Source organism: Globicephala melas, chromosome 5 (genome assembly GCF_963455315.2).
Source record: "Globicephala melas chromosome 5, mGloMel1.2, whole genome shotgun sequence".
Classification (NCBI taxonomy): domain Eukaryota; kingdom Metazoa; phylum Chordata; class Mammalia; order Artiodactyla; family Delphinidae; genus Globicephala; species Globicephala melas.
This window is the reverse complement of record NC_083318.1, coordinates 120,104,927-120,121,255: the sequence shown is the minus strand read 5'-3', so window position 1 is coordinate 120,121,255 and position 16,329 is coordinate 120,104,927. Positions and strand designations below refer to the sequence as shown.

At 38.8% G+C, this 16,329-nt stretch overlaps 1 protein-coding gene across 1 annotated transcript in view; it reads right to left on the bottom strand.

Moving 5' to 3' along the window:
* The window catches only part of MANBA (mannosidase beta), a 589,447-nt gene that overhangs the window by 237,422 nt on the left and 335,696 nt on the right, over positions 1-16,329 (bottom strand). The window lies entirely within an intron of this gene.

The following is a 16,329-nucleotide window of genomic DNA, read 5'->3' as shown; positions in this document are numbered from 1 at the left end:
CAGTCGTTCCCCACGCTAACACTCTGTAACCTGGAGGACCATCGGGGAAAGAAAGCCGGCCTAGCGAGAACCATAGAGACCGGAAGTGCACCCAGGATGCTTCCCATCCGAGATTCGGAACTGGTTCCCTGGGTGAGGAGGAGGGGAAGAGATGCTATTGCTGAGAAGATGGCGGCGAGGGCCACAGTCGCGTCTCAGCTACGGCCTCAGCCACAGTGACGGCCACCACCGCTGCTCTTGGGGAGGTAGAGGATGAAGGGCACCTGGCGTCGCTGTTCCGAGACCGCTTCCCAGAGGCCCAGTGGCGGGAGCAGCCTGACGTGGGCCGCTACCTCAGGGAGTTGAGCTGCTTGGGGCTGCAACGCGAGCCGGAGCACCTGGCCAAGGAGCGAGCGCAGCTTGCCATGTGATTTCTAAGTTGAGGTCTTAAAGAGCCGTGGAGCTTCTGCTCTGCTCATCCTTGAAACCACCTGAGCCACCACAGAAGTCTGACTACCCTGAGACCACCGTGCCGTAGCGGCACACACAGACACAACACCAACAATCTCAACTGAGCCGGTTCTTCAGCCATCTCCACCTAGGAGAGATGTGTGCAGAAGCTGTCCTAGAATTACATCTCCAGCCCCAGTCAGTAAAGTCATCCGCAGCCATCTGAGTCATACTAGCTGAGCTCCCAGAGCCATCTGTGTTGCGCTCTTTGATGTTTCTTAACACACCTCATTTCATAACCCAAGATGTTACAGCAACCGCTTGGTATCCAGAAGGAAACACAGAGTCCAAGGCCAGATCCGTGGAGAGAATGGAGCAGCTGAATTCAAGACCCATGGAATTTAATATGTACCAGTCAGTTTGTGAATGAACGAGCATGTAGAAATGTGCGAAAGGATATACACCAGGTTGGTGGCAGGGAAAGGAGGTGAGAAAAAATATTAAAAATCATTCATTTTTTTCTTTGTTTATCTTTATTCTATTTCACTCTCACTAAACTCATATTATTTTTGCAATTTTTAAAGAGAAGTTAAAGGGAAAATGTTATTTTTTTAAAGCCTTAGAACATGCCAACTTTCTTTTTCCTTCCTCCATACCCCCAGCCTCCCACGGTGATGTCTGTTGATCTACTCCTAGAATTCTCTATGCTATATAGCACATGAGTTAAATTAGAAATGTTAATAAAGGAGGTGTGAGGTCATTGGTAGAGAAAAGGAGCCATTTTGTGTGACCGAGTATGATATATATACAAGTTCAGTCACTGAGAGCACCTCTAAAACGTAAAGTTTTGGTGCATGGTAGTAAGTGGAAATTCAGAAGGCCTCTGAGTACTTATTTTAACTATCCACCTTTCTTGGCAGTTGTGTGGAAAATTGTGACATTTACAGTTTGTTAACTCGTCGACAAATACCCAGTTAACAGCAGTTTTATTAAGAGTGTTAGAAATTGAAAGAAACCAAGCTCAATATTATAACCCGAGTATAATTCCCCTTGGGGGTGGGGGGACTAAAAAGAGAAATATTCTGTGGTAGTACTGGGCTCAATACACAATATTCCTAACATGTAATAGAATGAGTTCATTTAAGGTCAATTATCTGTAAACTCAAATTCATATTTCTGGCAGATGTCCTCCAAGGTTTAACTGGTTTATGTCCAACAATTCTAAACAGCATGTCAATCATTTTTATTAGTATGGGGTACATTTCACAAGTCATTTTCCCCAGAAGGATGACTAGAAAGCTGTCAAACTTAGACATTTTACAAATGGATTTCTGAAATTTTTCTATGGGTAATTCTGCTTTGAAAATTTTCCAGGCTAAAATTGTCCAAGCCATGGTCTAGAGCATAGAACTTTGGAACTTTGTTTATTGATTTGCCCTTATCCTGGAGCAGACTCAGAATTGTTTTCTGAGAAAAATCTTCATACTGTCTACAGTCATCCCAGACCTCCTCTATTCAGAGGTAGACCAGTTCCAACTCAAGACAAAGTCTAAGTTAGGCATCTTAATTTTCATCAGGTGACATTCACTTGTATGTCTTTGCTCAGTTGATTTTTAAAATATATACTTTTTGAAGTATATGAGTTTTAAAAATACATGTATTTCAATTAGTAAAACCAAATAATTATTCCAAAACATTCGTCAAATAATCAGTTGTCCATCACTGGCCAACTTTTATCAAAAGTCAAAGTGCAAGATAAGTGAAGTAAGTCAGAAAGAGAAAGACAAATACCATGTGATATCACTTATGTGTGAATCTAAAATATGACACAAATGAACCTATTTACAAAGCAGAAACAGACTCACAGACAAAGAGAACAGACTTCTGGTTGCCAAGGGGGAGGGCTGTGGGGAGGGATAGACTGGGGGTTTGGGGTTAGTAGATGCAAATTATTACATATAGAATGGATGGACAAGAGGGTCCTACTGTATAGCACAGGAAACTGTATTCAACATCATGGGATAAACCATAATGGAAAAGAATATAAATATACACACACACACACACACACACACACATATGAATAACTGAGTCTCTTTGCTCTACACCAGAAATTAACACAACATTGTAAATCAACTATACTTCAATTTTTGAAAAAGTCAAAGTGCAAGAAATAATATTCATGAAGGACTAATTAAAGGGCATAAAGTTCACCCAGCCTAATAAATAGTTTTGATATTTACGCCTGGACCAATCTAGACATTAAGAAAGCTTATTTCATAGTTCTGGTTTTTTGTACTACCTACTTACAGAGAATTGCATTTACTGCATTGTGCTTTGGCCTTAGGCTCTCAATTTACATTGAAGGATACTATAGGCAACAGCTATACAAAACTAGTTGTTTTGATCTTAAGAATATTGTTGATAATATTTCCACTCTATGACTCTATGTCCTATTCTTAAGGATGCCATGTCCTACTCTTAAGCATCCAAAATACTAAATTTGAGGAGAAAATTTTCTCAAATTTCATAACCAGAAAAATGTTAGCTTATTTAGTTTTAGCTACATTTATTAATATTTTTGTTACTATTACTATGCTACTATTATTATTACTGATATTGTTAAGACAGTATTTCTTTTTATGTGATAATATTGTCCTTTTAGCTTTGGCTTATCAGAAGTTTAGAACTAAGTATAAATATGTAGTTGTCTTTGAAGAGTTGTGTGGGACCTTGTGGCATATATTTATGTGTATTAACTTTTTTCTTTAGTTGTATCTCAACATTCTAAATTTCTTTCCCCTGTAAATAAGTGTCTTTAATTTTCATGTTATGATATGTGTGCAATCCAGTAAGATATCTCAAATCTTTTTTGAAAGGAAGTAGGTTATAATTTAATAAATAATCATAATCCTGTGATAAGAAATCTTTCTAAGTATATGTGTGGTAGGTAGGATTTGCTAAGAAGCAGAATAGAGACAGCTGATAAAGAACTGCTGGGTTGTTCATAATAGAAATCCCTGAAGGTATCACATATTTTTAAATAAATGAAAAATTACTACAAGCCATGATCTGATTTATATAAAAACAATAATATAAGATCTTAAAAGGAAGCCATCTTGCTCAGAATTGTTAAGCTTCATTAGCAGAAATGTGACAAAGAAACATTAATCCTAAATGAGTTTCTAAGCTATAAAAAGTAGAAATGGAGATGTATAGTCAAATTGCAAATTTCATTCACACTGTAGTGTATCTCAGTTATTTTGCCTCCATTTAAAATGGTCATGTTTCCCAGTGCCACTGAAGATGATACAACCAGATGGAAAGATATTCTGTGCTCATAAATTGGAAAAATGAATATTGTTAAAATGACCATACTACCCAAGGCAATGTACAGATTCAGTGCAATCCCTATCAAAACACCAATGGCATTTTTTACAGAACTAGGACATATAATCCTAAAAATTGTATGATAACACAGAAGACCCCAAAGATTAAAAACAATCTTGAGAAAGAAGAACAAAGCTGAAGGTATCATGCTCCTTGATTCTAAACTATACTGCAGAGTTACAGTTATCAAAAACAGCATGGTACTGGCACAAAAACAGACATAGATCAATGAAATGGAATAGAGGGTCCAGAAATGAACACATTTACATGGTCAATTAGTCTACAACAAAGGAGGCAAGACTATACAATGGGGAAAAGACTACCTCTTCAGTAAATCGTGTTGGGAAAACTGGACAACTACATGCAAAAAAATCAAACTGGGCTACTTTTTCATACCATATATAAAAATTAATTCAAAATGTTTTAAAGACCTAAATATAGGGACTTCGCTGGTGGCACAGTGGTTAAGAAGCTGCCTGCCAGTGGAGGGGACACGGGTTCAATCCCTGGTCCAGGAAGATCCCACATGCCACAGAGTAACGAAGCCCATGTGCCACAACTACTGAGCCTGGGCTCTAGAGCCCATGCGCCACAACTACTGAAGCCCGTGTGCCTAGAGCCCGTGCTCTGCAACAAGAAAAGCCACTGCAACGAGAAGCCTGCACACCGCAACAAAGAGTAGCCCCCACTCTCCGCAACTAGAGAAAGCCTGTGCACAGCAACGAAGACCCAATGCAACCAAAAATAAATAAATGAAATTGATTCTTAAAAAAAAAAAAAGACCTAAATGTAAGACCTGGAATCATGAAACTCCTAGAAGAAAACAGAGGCAGAACACTCTTTGACATAAATTGTACCAGTATATTTTTTTAATGTCTCCTCAGGCAAGAGAAACAAAAGCAAAAATAAACAAATGCTACCTCATCAAACTTAAAAGCTTTTGCACAGCAAAGAAGACCATAAACAAAATGAAAAGGCAACCAACTGAATGAGAGAAAATATTTGCAAATCATATTTTTGATAAGGGGTTAGTATCCAAAACATACAAAGAACTCACACAACAACAACAAAAAGTAAACCAGATTTTAAAATGCGCAGAGGACCTGAACAGGCATTTTTCCAAAGAAGACATACAGATAGCCAACAGACACACAAAAAGATGCTCATCACTAATCATCAGAGAAATGCAAATCAAAACTACTGAGAGATGTCACTTCACGCCTGTCAGAATCAAAGGGACAAGAAATAAGTGTTGGTGAGGATGTGGAGAAAAGGAAACCCTTGTGCATTACTGGTGGGAATGTAGATTGGTACAGCCGCTATGGAAAACATTATGGAGGTTCATCAAAAAACTGAAAATAGAACTACCATATGATCCAGCAATTCCACTCCTGGGCATTTTCCCAAAGAAAACAAAAACAGTAGCTCAGAAAGATATATGCACCCTTATGTTCATTTCAGCATTATTTACAATAACCAAGGTATGGAGGCAACCAAAGTGTCCATCTATAGATGAATGGATTAAAAAGATGTGAATGTTGCTCAGTCATGAAAAGAATGAAATTTTGCCATTTGCAACAACATGGATGGACCAGGAGGATATTATGCTTAGTAAGTCAAAGGAAGAAAAATACTATATGATTTCACTTATATGTGGAATCTAAAAAATGAAACAAATGAACAAACATAACAAAAGAGACTCAAAGAGAACAGAGCACAAACAGGTGGCTGCCAGAGGGGAGGGGGGTGGTGGGATGAGTGAAATAAGTGAGGGAAATTAAGAGGTACAAACTTCGAGTTACAAAATAAATGAGTCACAAGGGTGAAACGTACAGCAAGGGTAATGTAGTCAATAATAAACGTAATAACTTTGTATGGTGCCAGATGGTAACTAGACTTATGATGATCATTTGGAGTGTATAAAAATATTGAATCACTACCTTGTACACCTGAAACTAATATAATAAGTCAATTAAACTTCAATTTAAAATTTTAATAAAATCCAGGAAATGGGGGGGAAAAGGTTTTTTCTACCTTGGAGACCCTATCATAAAAATAAAACCACCAAAAACCACCAAAATCTGTACATGATTTCAATTGTCTAAAAGTGATGCTCAAGCAATCTTTTCTGAAATTTTAGAAGAAAACAATGGAAAGGAAAATAAGAGACAACAAATGCTTCTTATATTTTAAGAATAATACACTATCAACTTTTAACAATACTAAATTAATACTGAGATGGCAAATATTATGAGTTTTTTTTAACCACGTTGATTTTAAAAGCCATTTAACTTTCTGTTAATAACAAAATGACATAGAATGATACAAGGTATGAACTGGAACTTCAGAAAACCATAATCATGTAGAAGTGGAAGTACTTATGACTAGGTTGCTGAAAACAATTTTAAGAGTGAAATCCTCCTCAGAAAATAAATAACACTTAGAAAAACTAGTAAAGCTTTAAGAAATGTATCATGTCACATCTCCTTAAACTAGATGTAATGGATTTTTAATGCTTTGAGTATCAGTTGGTTCTCATATCTTATTCAGTGAAAGAAATATTTTTAAATTTCCATTAACAAGACACTCCATATTACAATATTCTATAATCTTCTGATCCCAAAGTTTAATAAGAATTTAAAATTAGAGGGAAAAACAATTAAGTGCCTGGGAAGGAGCCCATTATATGATATCATACTGGCCAAGATCATTAAGCTTAGGCAGCTATTTATGCCTTATCCTGGATTAACCTCTGGAGTGGTGTGCTAGCACATCACAGCTGCATTCTATCTAAGCCTTTCAATCACTTAAACACAGATTATCTAATTTGATTCTCATAATAACCCTGTTAGATAATTAAGGTAAAGATTAGTATCCCCATTTTTCAGATGGGAAAACTGATATATGTGGTAGTTAAATCTCCGGAATCCAAATTAAAGGAGTGATTTAAGCAATCGAGTTAAAGCAGAAGAATACATATAACAATATTTATTGAGCAGCCTTCATGGTTACAGTTTTTCTGCTTTTCTGTTGGAGCTAAAAGGCAGCCTAAAATCTTAGCCAAAAGGTGAAAAGTAATTTGCTGCCTGTAAAGTTTAGCTCCCTATCTAGTAAGAGATAATAGAAAAACCTGCTTTTCTTCACCTATAAAATAATGTTGAACTACTTGATCAGAGGTTATGACCTGTCAGGATAATGAACAGATTTAGGACAAATTTCATCTGACCTGCAGAATCTTGGCTCACAGAAAATCTTACATTAAAAAAGTCAAAGATTTCCAGCTTCTCTTGAAATCAGAAAACTTGGCTGCCTTTGACCCACATTGTGCATGGTAGCAATCAAATGGAGTTAAGTCCAGGTTTTCCCCTTTCGCCAAAGCATGTACTTTTCAATTTCCCATGACCGGTACCACTCCCTATTACTTACACTGAAGATGCTTCTTTTACCTGCATTGTTGCTTGAGTCCTGTAGATATTTGACTTGGTGACCTCTGTTTAATATCACCCATTTTAGCTCATCCATCAATTCATTCGTTTTATTCAAAAAGCATTTACTAAGCAAAGCTTATACATGCAATATTATACAAGGTACTTAGAAGGAAAAGGTAACTAAAACAGCCCAGGAGCACCATGATCTCATTTGGTGGGGACACATACCATAAACAGATTATTACTACACAGATGCCTTGGGACTCAGTCTTTGGGTCTATTCTCCTCTGTCTTTGTTCATTCCCCTGGTACTCTCACTCAGTCTCATGACGTTTTAAGTACCATCTCTACGCTGATGTACATCTCAGTCTAGCCCTGAATTCCAGTCTCATCTAGCTGAATGTCTAATCAATAACTTCACTCAGAAATCTAACTGTCATTCAAACTCCAAATGTCCAAAACCAGATCATGATGTTAGCCCATAAAGCCTCAGTCTTTCCTGTCTCAAAGAATGACAATCCCATTTTTCTAGTTGCTGTGGCCAAAACCTTGAAGTCATCTTCATTTCTTTTCCTTCTCATCCTTTCTGTCAGCAAATCATGTTAGCCCAGGGAAGGAGGCCTTCAAGTCTCATGAAGTGACACCTGAGGATGAATAGGACTTAGCTGGATGAAAAAGAAAGTGAAGTACATTCCAGAAAGAGGAGACAACATGAGCACAGGCATACAAGTGAGAAATAAAAGGACATCTAGGAGGAACACCAAGTAATTCAGTGTAACTGAAGGGTAACTTATGGGAAGGGAGAGGCTGGAGATGGTTGTAGAGAGGTAGGTAGGGTTTGGATCATGGGAGGCCTCATATCCCATTTATCCTGTCACCACACAATGCTGTGTCATCAAAGCATTTTAGGCAGGTAGGACACTGATACATAAAGCCAGATGATCGGGACCTGAACTGAAGTAGCAATAATTTCCACTTAAATTCGGTAGGATTGAAGATTGGTCCAATGTAGGAGAGCAAAGGAAACAATGAAGATGACTCCCTAACATGGCCCCTGAATGTAGAATACAGGAGAAATGGATCAGGGAAAGAAGATAATAATTCAGTGTCAGAAATGTTGAGCTTGACAGCCCATGGAGCATCCACAGAAATGACTTAATGAGTTATCTGAAGCTTCGGAGATCTAGGCTGGAAATGTGAGCTTGAAAATCATCAGCAAATAAATAGGAGTTAAAACCATGACAACTACCTACTAACTGTGTCTCCTTAGTCTGTAAAATGGGGATTATCGCACCTACTTTATACAACTGTTTTGAAAGTAACGAGAATTATTATACTTGCATATGGTTAGGACTTCGTGTATATTAGTTGTTTAAAAACTAAATTAATTGCTAAGATTACCTTGGAAAACCATGTAGAATGGTGGTTACTAACCTTTTGGAGAGACATGAATGCCTTTGAGAAAGCTTTCTCACTAAAAAGTTACACATAACCAAACACCCCAAATTCTGCACACCATTTCAGGAGGTCTGTGGACCCCTAAAGAACCCTAGGCTTAAAAATTCTTGATGCAGAGTTAGAAGAGAGAAAATTTGAGAATCAAACAAAGGAAAATCAACATTTCAGGAATGATCAGGTTAAGAAAAGACCAAGAAGGGATTACAAAAAAGCTACAAAGAGAACATAGGATAGTTTCAAGAAGAAGGCTGTGATAAATTCTCTCAGATTTGGCAAATAGGTCCAATTAGAGTTAAAATGATCACTGGCAACTTTAACAAATCACAAGGCTAGTGGTGGGAGAAGAAACAAGAATTTAGTAAGTTGAGTGAAATGAGGGCGAAAAGTGGAGAAAACTTCTGGACAAAGAAGGGAGGGACAGGAGACCTTTAAGATGGCGGAGGAGTAAGACGTGGAGATCACCTTCCTCCCCAAATACATCAGAAACACATCTACACGTGGAACAACTCCTACAGAACACCTACTGAATGCTGGCAGAAGACCTCATGGGTAGGGCAAAAGAAAAAAGAAAAAACAGAGACAAAAGAATAGGGACGGGACCTGCACCAGTGGGAGGGAGCTGTGAGGGAGGAAAGGTCTCCACACACTAGGAAGCCCCTTCGCGGGCGGAGACTGCGGGTGGCGAAGGGGGAAAGCTTCGGAGCCACGGAGGAGAGCACAGCAACAGGGGTGTGGCGGGCGAAGCGGAGAGATTCCCCGCACGGAGGGTCGGTGCCGACCAGCACTCACCAGTCCGAGAGGCTTGTCTGCTCCCCCGCCGGGGCGGGCGGAGTCTGGGAGCTGAGGCTCGGGCTTCGGAGGCCGGATCCCAGGGAGAGGACTGGGGTTGGCGGCGTGAACACAGCCTGAAGGGGCTAGTGCGCCACGGCTAGCTGGGAGGGACTCCGGGAAAAAGTCTGGACCTGCCGAAGAGGCAAGAGACTTTTTCTTGCCTCTGTTTCCTGGTGCGGGAGGAGAGGGGATTAAGAGCGCCGCTTAAAGGAGCTCCAGAGACTGGCGCGAACCGCAGCTATCAGCGCGGACCCCAGAGACGGGCATGAGACGCTAAGGCTGCTGCTGCCGCCACCAAGAAGCCTGTGTGCGAGCACAGGTCACTCTCCACACCTCCCCTCCCGGGAGCCTGTGCAGCCGCCACTGCCAGGGTCCCGTGATCCAGGGACACCTTCCGCCGGAGAACGCACGGCGCGCCTCAGGCTGGTGCAACGTCACGCCAACCTCTGCCGCCGCTGGCTCGCACCACACTCCGTGCCCCTCCCTCCCCCCCAGCCTGAGTGAGCCAGAGCCCCCGAAGCAGCTGCTCCTTTAACCCGTCCTGTCTGAGCGAAGAACAGACGCCCTCCAACGACCTACGCGGAGAGGCGGGGCCAATCCAAAGCTGAGCCACGGGGAGCTGTGAGAACAAAGAAGAGAAAGGGAAATTTCTGCCAGCAGCGTAAGGAGCAGCTGATTAAATCTCCACAATCAACTTGATGTACCCTGCATCTGTGGAATACATGAATAGACAACGAATCATCCCAAACTGAGGAGGTGGACTTTAGGAGCAACTATATATATATATATATATATATATATATATATATATATACACACTTTTTTTTCCCCCCTTTTTCTCTTTTTGTGAGTGTGTATGTATACGCTTCTGTGTGTGATTTTGTCTGTGTAGCTTTCTTTTTCCCATTTGTCCTAGGGATATGTCTGGCCGTTTTTTTATTTTTTGGGCTTTTTTTATTACTTAAAAAATTTTTTTCTTCATATTTTTTATTTTAATAACTTTATTTTATTTTGTTTATCTTCTGCTTTCTTTCTTTTTTTCCTCCATTTCTTTCTGAGCCGTGTGGAGGGCAGGCTTTCGGTGCTCCATCCAGGCATCAAGGCTGTGCCACTGAGGTGGGAGAGCCAAGTTCAGGACACTGGTCCACAAGAGACCTCCCAGCTCCACGTAATATCAAATGGCGAAAATCTCCCAGAGATCTCCAGCTCAACGCCAAGACCCAGCTCCACTCAACAACCAGCAAGCTACGGTGCTGGACACCCTATGCCAAACAACTAGCAAGACAGGAACACAACCCCATCCATTAGCACAGAGGCTGCCTAAAATCATAATAAGGCCACAGACACCCCAAAACACACCACCAGATGTGGACCTGCTCACCAGAAAGACAAGATCCAGCCTCATCCACTAGAACACAGGCACTAGTCCCCTCCACCAGGAGGCCTACACAACCCACTGAACCAACCTTAGCCACTGGGGACAGACACCAAAACAACAGGAACTACGAACCTTCAGCCTGCAAAAAGGAGACCCTAAACACAGTAAGTTAAGCAAAATGAGAAGACAGAGAAACACACAGCAGATGAAGGAGCAAGATAAAAACCCACCAGACCTAACAAATGAAGAAGAAATAGGCAGTCTACCTGAAAAAGAATTCAGAATAATGGTAGTAAAGATGATCCAAAATCTTGGAAATAGAATAGAAAAAATGAAAGAAACATTTAACAAGGACCTAGAAGAACTAAAGATGAAACAAGCAATGATGAACAATACAACAAATGAAATTAAAATTACTCTAGATGGGATTAATAGCAGAATAACTGAGGCAGAAGAACGGATAAGTGACCTGGAAGATAAAATAGTGGAAATAACTACTGCAGAGCAGAATAAAGAAAAAAGAATAAAAAGAATTGAGGACAGTCTCAGAGACCTCTGGGACAACATTAAATGCACCAACATTCAAATTATAGGGGTCCCAGAAGAAAAAGAGAAAAAGAAACGGACTGAGAAAATATTTGAAGAGATTACAGTTGAAAAAATTCCCTAATATGGTGAAGGAAATAGTTAAGTCCAGGAAGCACAGAGGGTCCCATACAGGATAAATCCAAGGAGAAACACGCCAAGACACATATTAATCAAACTATCAAAAATAAAATACATAAAAAAATAAATAATAAATAAATAAAATACATAGAACAAATGTTAAAAGCAGCAAGGGAAAAACAACAAATAACACATAAGGGAATCCCCATAAGGTTAACAGCTGATCTTTCAACAGAAACTCTGCAAGCCAGAAGGGAGTGGCAGGACATATTTAAAGTGATGAAGGAGAAAAACCTACAACCAAGATTACCCAGCAAGGATCTCATTCAGATTTTATGGAGAAATTAAAAGCTTTACAGACAAGCAAAAGCTAAGAGAATTCAGCACCACAAAACCGGCTTTACAACAAATGCTAAAGGAACTTCTCTAGGCAGGAAACACAAGAGAAGGAAAAGGCCTATAGTAACAAACCCAAAACAATTAAGAAAATGGTCATAGGAACATACATATCGATAATTACCTTAAATGTGAATGGATTAAACGCTCCAACCAAAACACATAGACTAGCTGAATGGGTACAAAAACAAGACCCGTATATATGCTGTCTACAAGAGACCCACTTCAGACACAGACCTACTAGAGAATGGACTTGAGGATATGGGGAGGAGGAAGGATAAGCTGGGACGAAATGAGAGAGTGGCATGGACATATATACACTACCAAATATAAAATAGATAGCTAGTGGGAAGCAGCCGCATAGCACAGTGAAATCAGCTCGGTGCTTTGTGACCACCTAGAGGGGTGGGATAGGGAGGGTCGGAGGGAGACGCAAGAGGGAGGCGATATGGGGATATATGTATATGTATAGCTGATTCACTTTGACATAAAGCAGAACTAACACACACAGAAAAAAAGAAAGGGAGGGAAAAGACGGAATGCAAGGTAAAGGGGAATTTCAGGTCACAAAAGGGTAGTTTTCTATTGTTGTTGTTTGTAGTGTCTGTTTTGTTTTTTGTTTCTGAGAATTTTTTATTATTATTTTGGTGGTATTTTTTTTGTTTTTCTTTCTGAAGGAAGAGAAAGACTTTAGGTTTGTGATGGGCCCAGGATCAGAGCCAATAGAAAGATTAAGGTGGAAGATGCGGAACAGTGTGGGAATGATTAAAGAAGCAATGTTCACCCAATGGAGATGGGGAAGGAAAAAGAGACTGAGGGCTCCAGGAGAGGGTTTAGTATTGGGCAGGAAGAGTACGTTGTCCTCAGTGTATGAAGAAAGGAAGAAGGGAGACGCTTTACATACTAGTAAGTGTGGGGTAGGGCTGACAATTGACAGATGATCACAACTTTCTCAGTTAAGTAACAGACAAGGCTTGGAGAACACTGTGAATTAAATGTTGAGGAGAATGATGGTGATTTAGAATAGAGACCAAAAGGGATGAAAAAGAAATCTAATCAAACAAGTAAAAAGCTCTTGCTCTGTGATAAGCTATGAGAACTCATTTCTTGTAAGCCTTTAAAATCTTAATAATCATTATTACCAGAACATACCGAAAATGTATGTTGGCAGTTAGTCTTCCTGTTTCACTAGCAACAGTATTTAGATGAGGTCATTGTAATTATATCTTTACCTGTAATATATTAGACTTACAGAATTGCAAAAGCAATAGTAGACCTTATGGATGTATGTTATATCTATATGATGGATAGATACATGAATACATATATGTTACATGATACTAAGTACCAAAATTTTATTTGATGATTTCATGTGCTTGAGATACAATGTTTATTTTAACCAGGTGTTACGTTTTCAAACATTGATTTGTTTTATCCTTCTCTTCCTTGTGTAACCATGAAGAAATCTTATTAGACTAATTTCTTCAAGAATCTGCCTATTATAGGAAATGGAATTAATCTCATTTCCCATTGCTACAACTACCAAATTTGATGGCATAAAAATAATAATAATAATATGGGAAGTACGCTCACATAATAAATTACAAAAATTTTCATGGTAGAATTCTTGATTTTTCTGCATCCAAGCTGTGTGTCACTTTATAATGAATCATCATCTCAGGCAGATGTTCTTGTTAAGAGGTAAATTTTTCCCACTAGATTTAATGCTTAAAACAAGTTATCCCCACACCCGGCAACACACTTTCTAAATACAAAGAGCCCTTGTTATCAAATAGTTTCATTTAAGTTGTTTTTCTTTCTTCTTTTGGATTATCTGGGAAATTTCTTTCATATTTTCATTTAATATTTGCACAAATGTTTTAAACCTCTCTTCCTGTGTTGAAATTGGTTTGTACTACATTTGTACGGCTAAAAGGGGAGAACAGAGAGGAAAAGAAAATCTAGTCTGAACTATTTAAAGCCTTAAATCTTCGAAAATCAAAAATCAAATCTGGAGACTTCCCTGGCGGTCCAGTGGTTAAGACTTCACCTTCCAGTGCAGAGGGTGCAGGTTCGATCCCTGGTTGGGGAGCTAAGATCCCACATTCCTCGTGGCCAAAAAACCAAAAAACGTAAAACAGAAGCAATGTTGTAACAAAAATTCAATGAAGACTTAAAAAATGGTCCACGTCAAAAAAAACCTTTAAAAAAATTATATCTGAAGATATTCAGGTTTCTCATCACTTATAAGGGTTTAGTTCCAAAGATATGCCAGATTTTCTTAGAAAATATAACACTGATAATCTGAAAAAGAAGGCAATGTATTTGTCACATTTAACCAACTCTTATGAACAGAGATAGAACAACTAGTCCATAAATTGGAAGTTGTACCTTTAATGTACTTGTCCATAGTGCCACCAAGTGGTTCTATCAATTTTAAAAAATACTTCTAAGCAGAGTAATTCAGTTATTCTAGGAGTTAGACACTAGATGGCAGTAGATTTCCCTTTAAAGAGGCTTTGAGAACTTTGATGAAGAGTTAGAAATGGTTTACTCTCATTCGAGGGCAATTATTCATCCATTAAAAAAAAAATTAGAATAGCTATAACCTACTCCAAAAGAAAGGAAAATATACTGCAGGGTTGGGTTTTTTTTTTTTACAATATTCTGTGCAACCTAGGTTGATCACATTAAAAAATGACCACTTTCTTTTTTTAAATTACAATTTTATTGAGATAAATTCACAGAGCATTAAAGTCTTCCTTTAAAGTATATAATTCAGTGTTTTTAGTATATTCACATAGATGCGCCACCGTCACATGACCTAATTCCAGAGTCTATGGACCACTACACAAAGAAACCTCATATCCATTTGCAGTCAATTCTTATCCCCTCCTCTCCCTAATTCCTGGCAACCATGAATCTACTTTCCATATGTATTTCCCTATTCTGGAAATTTCAAATAAATGTAATTGTACAATCGTGTTCTTTGGTAACTGGCTTCTTTAACTTAACATAATGTTTTCAAAGTTCATCCATGATGTAGCATTTATTAGTACTTCATTTTCATTGTCAAATAATATTCCATTGTATGGCTATGCCACTTCATTTATCCATTCATCAGCTGAGGGACATTTGGGTTGTATAGTATCTTCTTTTGTACCATTATGAATAGTGCTGTCATGAATATCCTTGTAAAAGTTGATTTGCAAGTGTATGCTCTAATTTCTCTTGGGTTTATACCTAGGAGTAGAATTGCTGGGTCATGTAGTAAAGCTATGCTTAACATTTTGAGGAACTGCCAAACTTTCCCAAGGTGGCTGCATCATTTTACATCTAATTAACAATTTTGAAGGTTCTGATTTCTCTGCTTCCTCCATAATGCTTCATCCTTTTCTCCTTCTGTTCCTCAGACTGGCTATCACAATGACTTATCTCCAAGTTTGCCAATTCTTTATTTTGGACAGCTCAAATCATTTCAGTTATGGTAGTTTTCAACTCCAGACATTTTTTTGCTTTTTTTTTTTAAAAAAAAATTAATTTATTTATTTTTGTCTGCATTGGGTCTTCATTGCTGTGCACAGGCTTTCTCTAGTTGTGGCGAGCAGGGGCTACTCTTTGTTGCAGTGCACAGGCTTTTCATTGCGGTGGCTTCTCTTGTTGCAGAGCACGGGCTCTAGGCGCGCGGACTTCAGTAGTTGTGGCTCGTGGGCTCTAGAGCGCAGGCTCAGTAGTTGTGGCACGCGGGCTTAGTTGCTCCACGACATGTGGGATCTTCCCGGACCAGGGCTCAAAACCTGTGTCCCCTGCATTGGCAGGCGTATTCTTAACCACTGCACCACAAGGGAAGGCCCTGCTTGTTTTTTTAAAATAACTTTTATCTCTTTACTGATATTCTTTATTTGTGAGACGTTCTCATACTTTCCGTTTATTCTTTTAGGTGTAGTTTTTTTAGTTCTTTAGACATATTTATAATATCTGCTTTAAAGTATTTAGTTAATTTCTATATACTTTCTTGTATTTTAATCATTTCATTCTCAAAAAGAGGCAAAATATTAAAATAACTGTTTGTTTCCTATATTAATATGCCCAGCCTAGTCAACAGAATCTCACTAATTTTTTCTCTGCTTCTACTTATGATTGGCACACACACACAAATCTTTATATATAGTCACTAATTAACAAAACTTTACTAAGTCAAGATTTAGAGGCAGAAAACCAATGAGAAATTTGTGCAGCTCACTTATGTTCATTTATATACTGCCTTGACAAGTAAAAAAAGAAATGGGGGCTGGAAAGGGGCATGGAACCCTGTGATTATCACTCCATTTCCCTTCCATCCTGCTTCTGAGG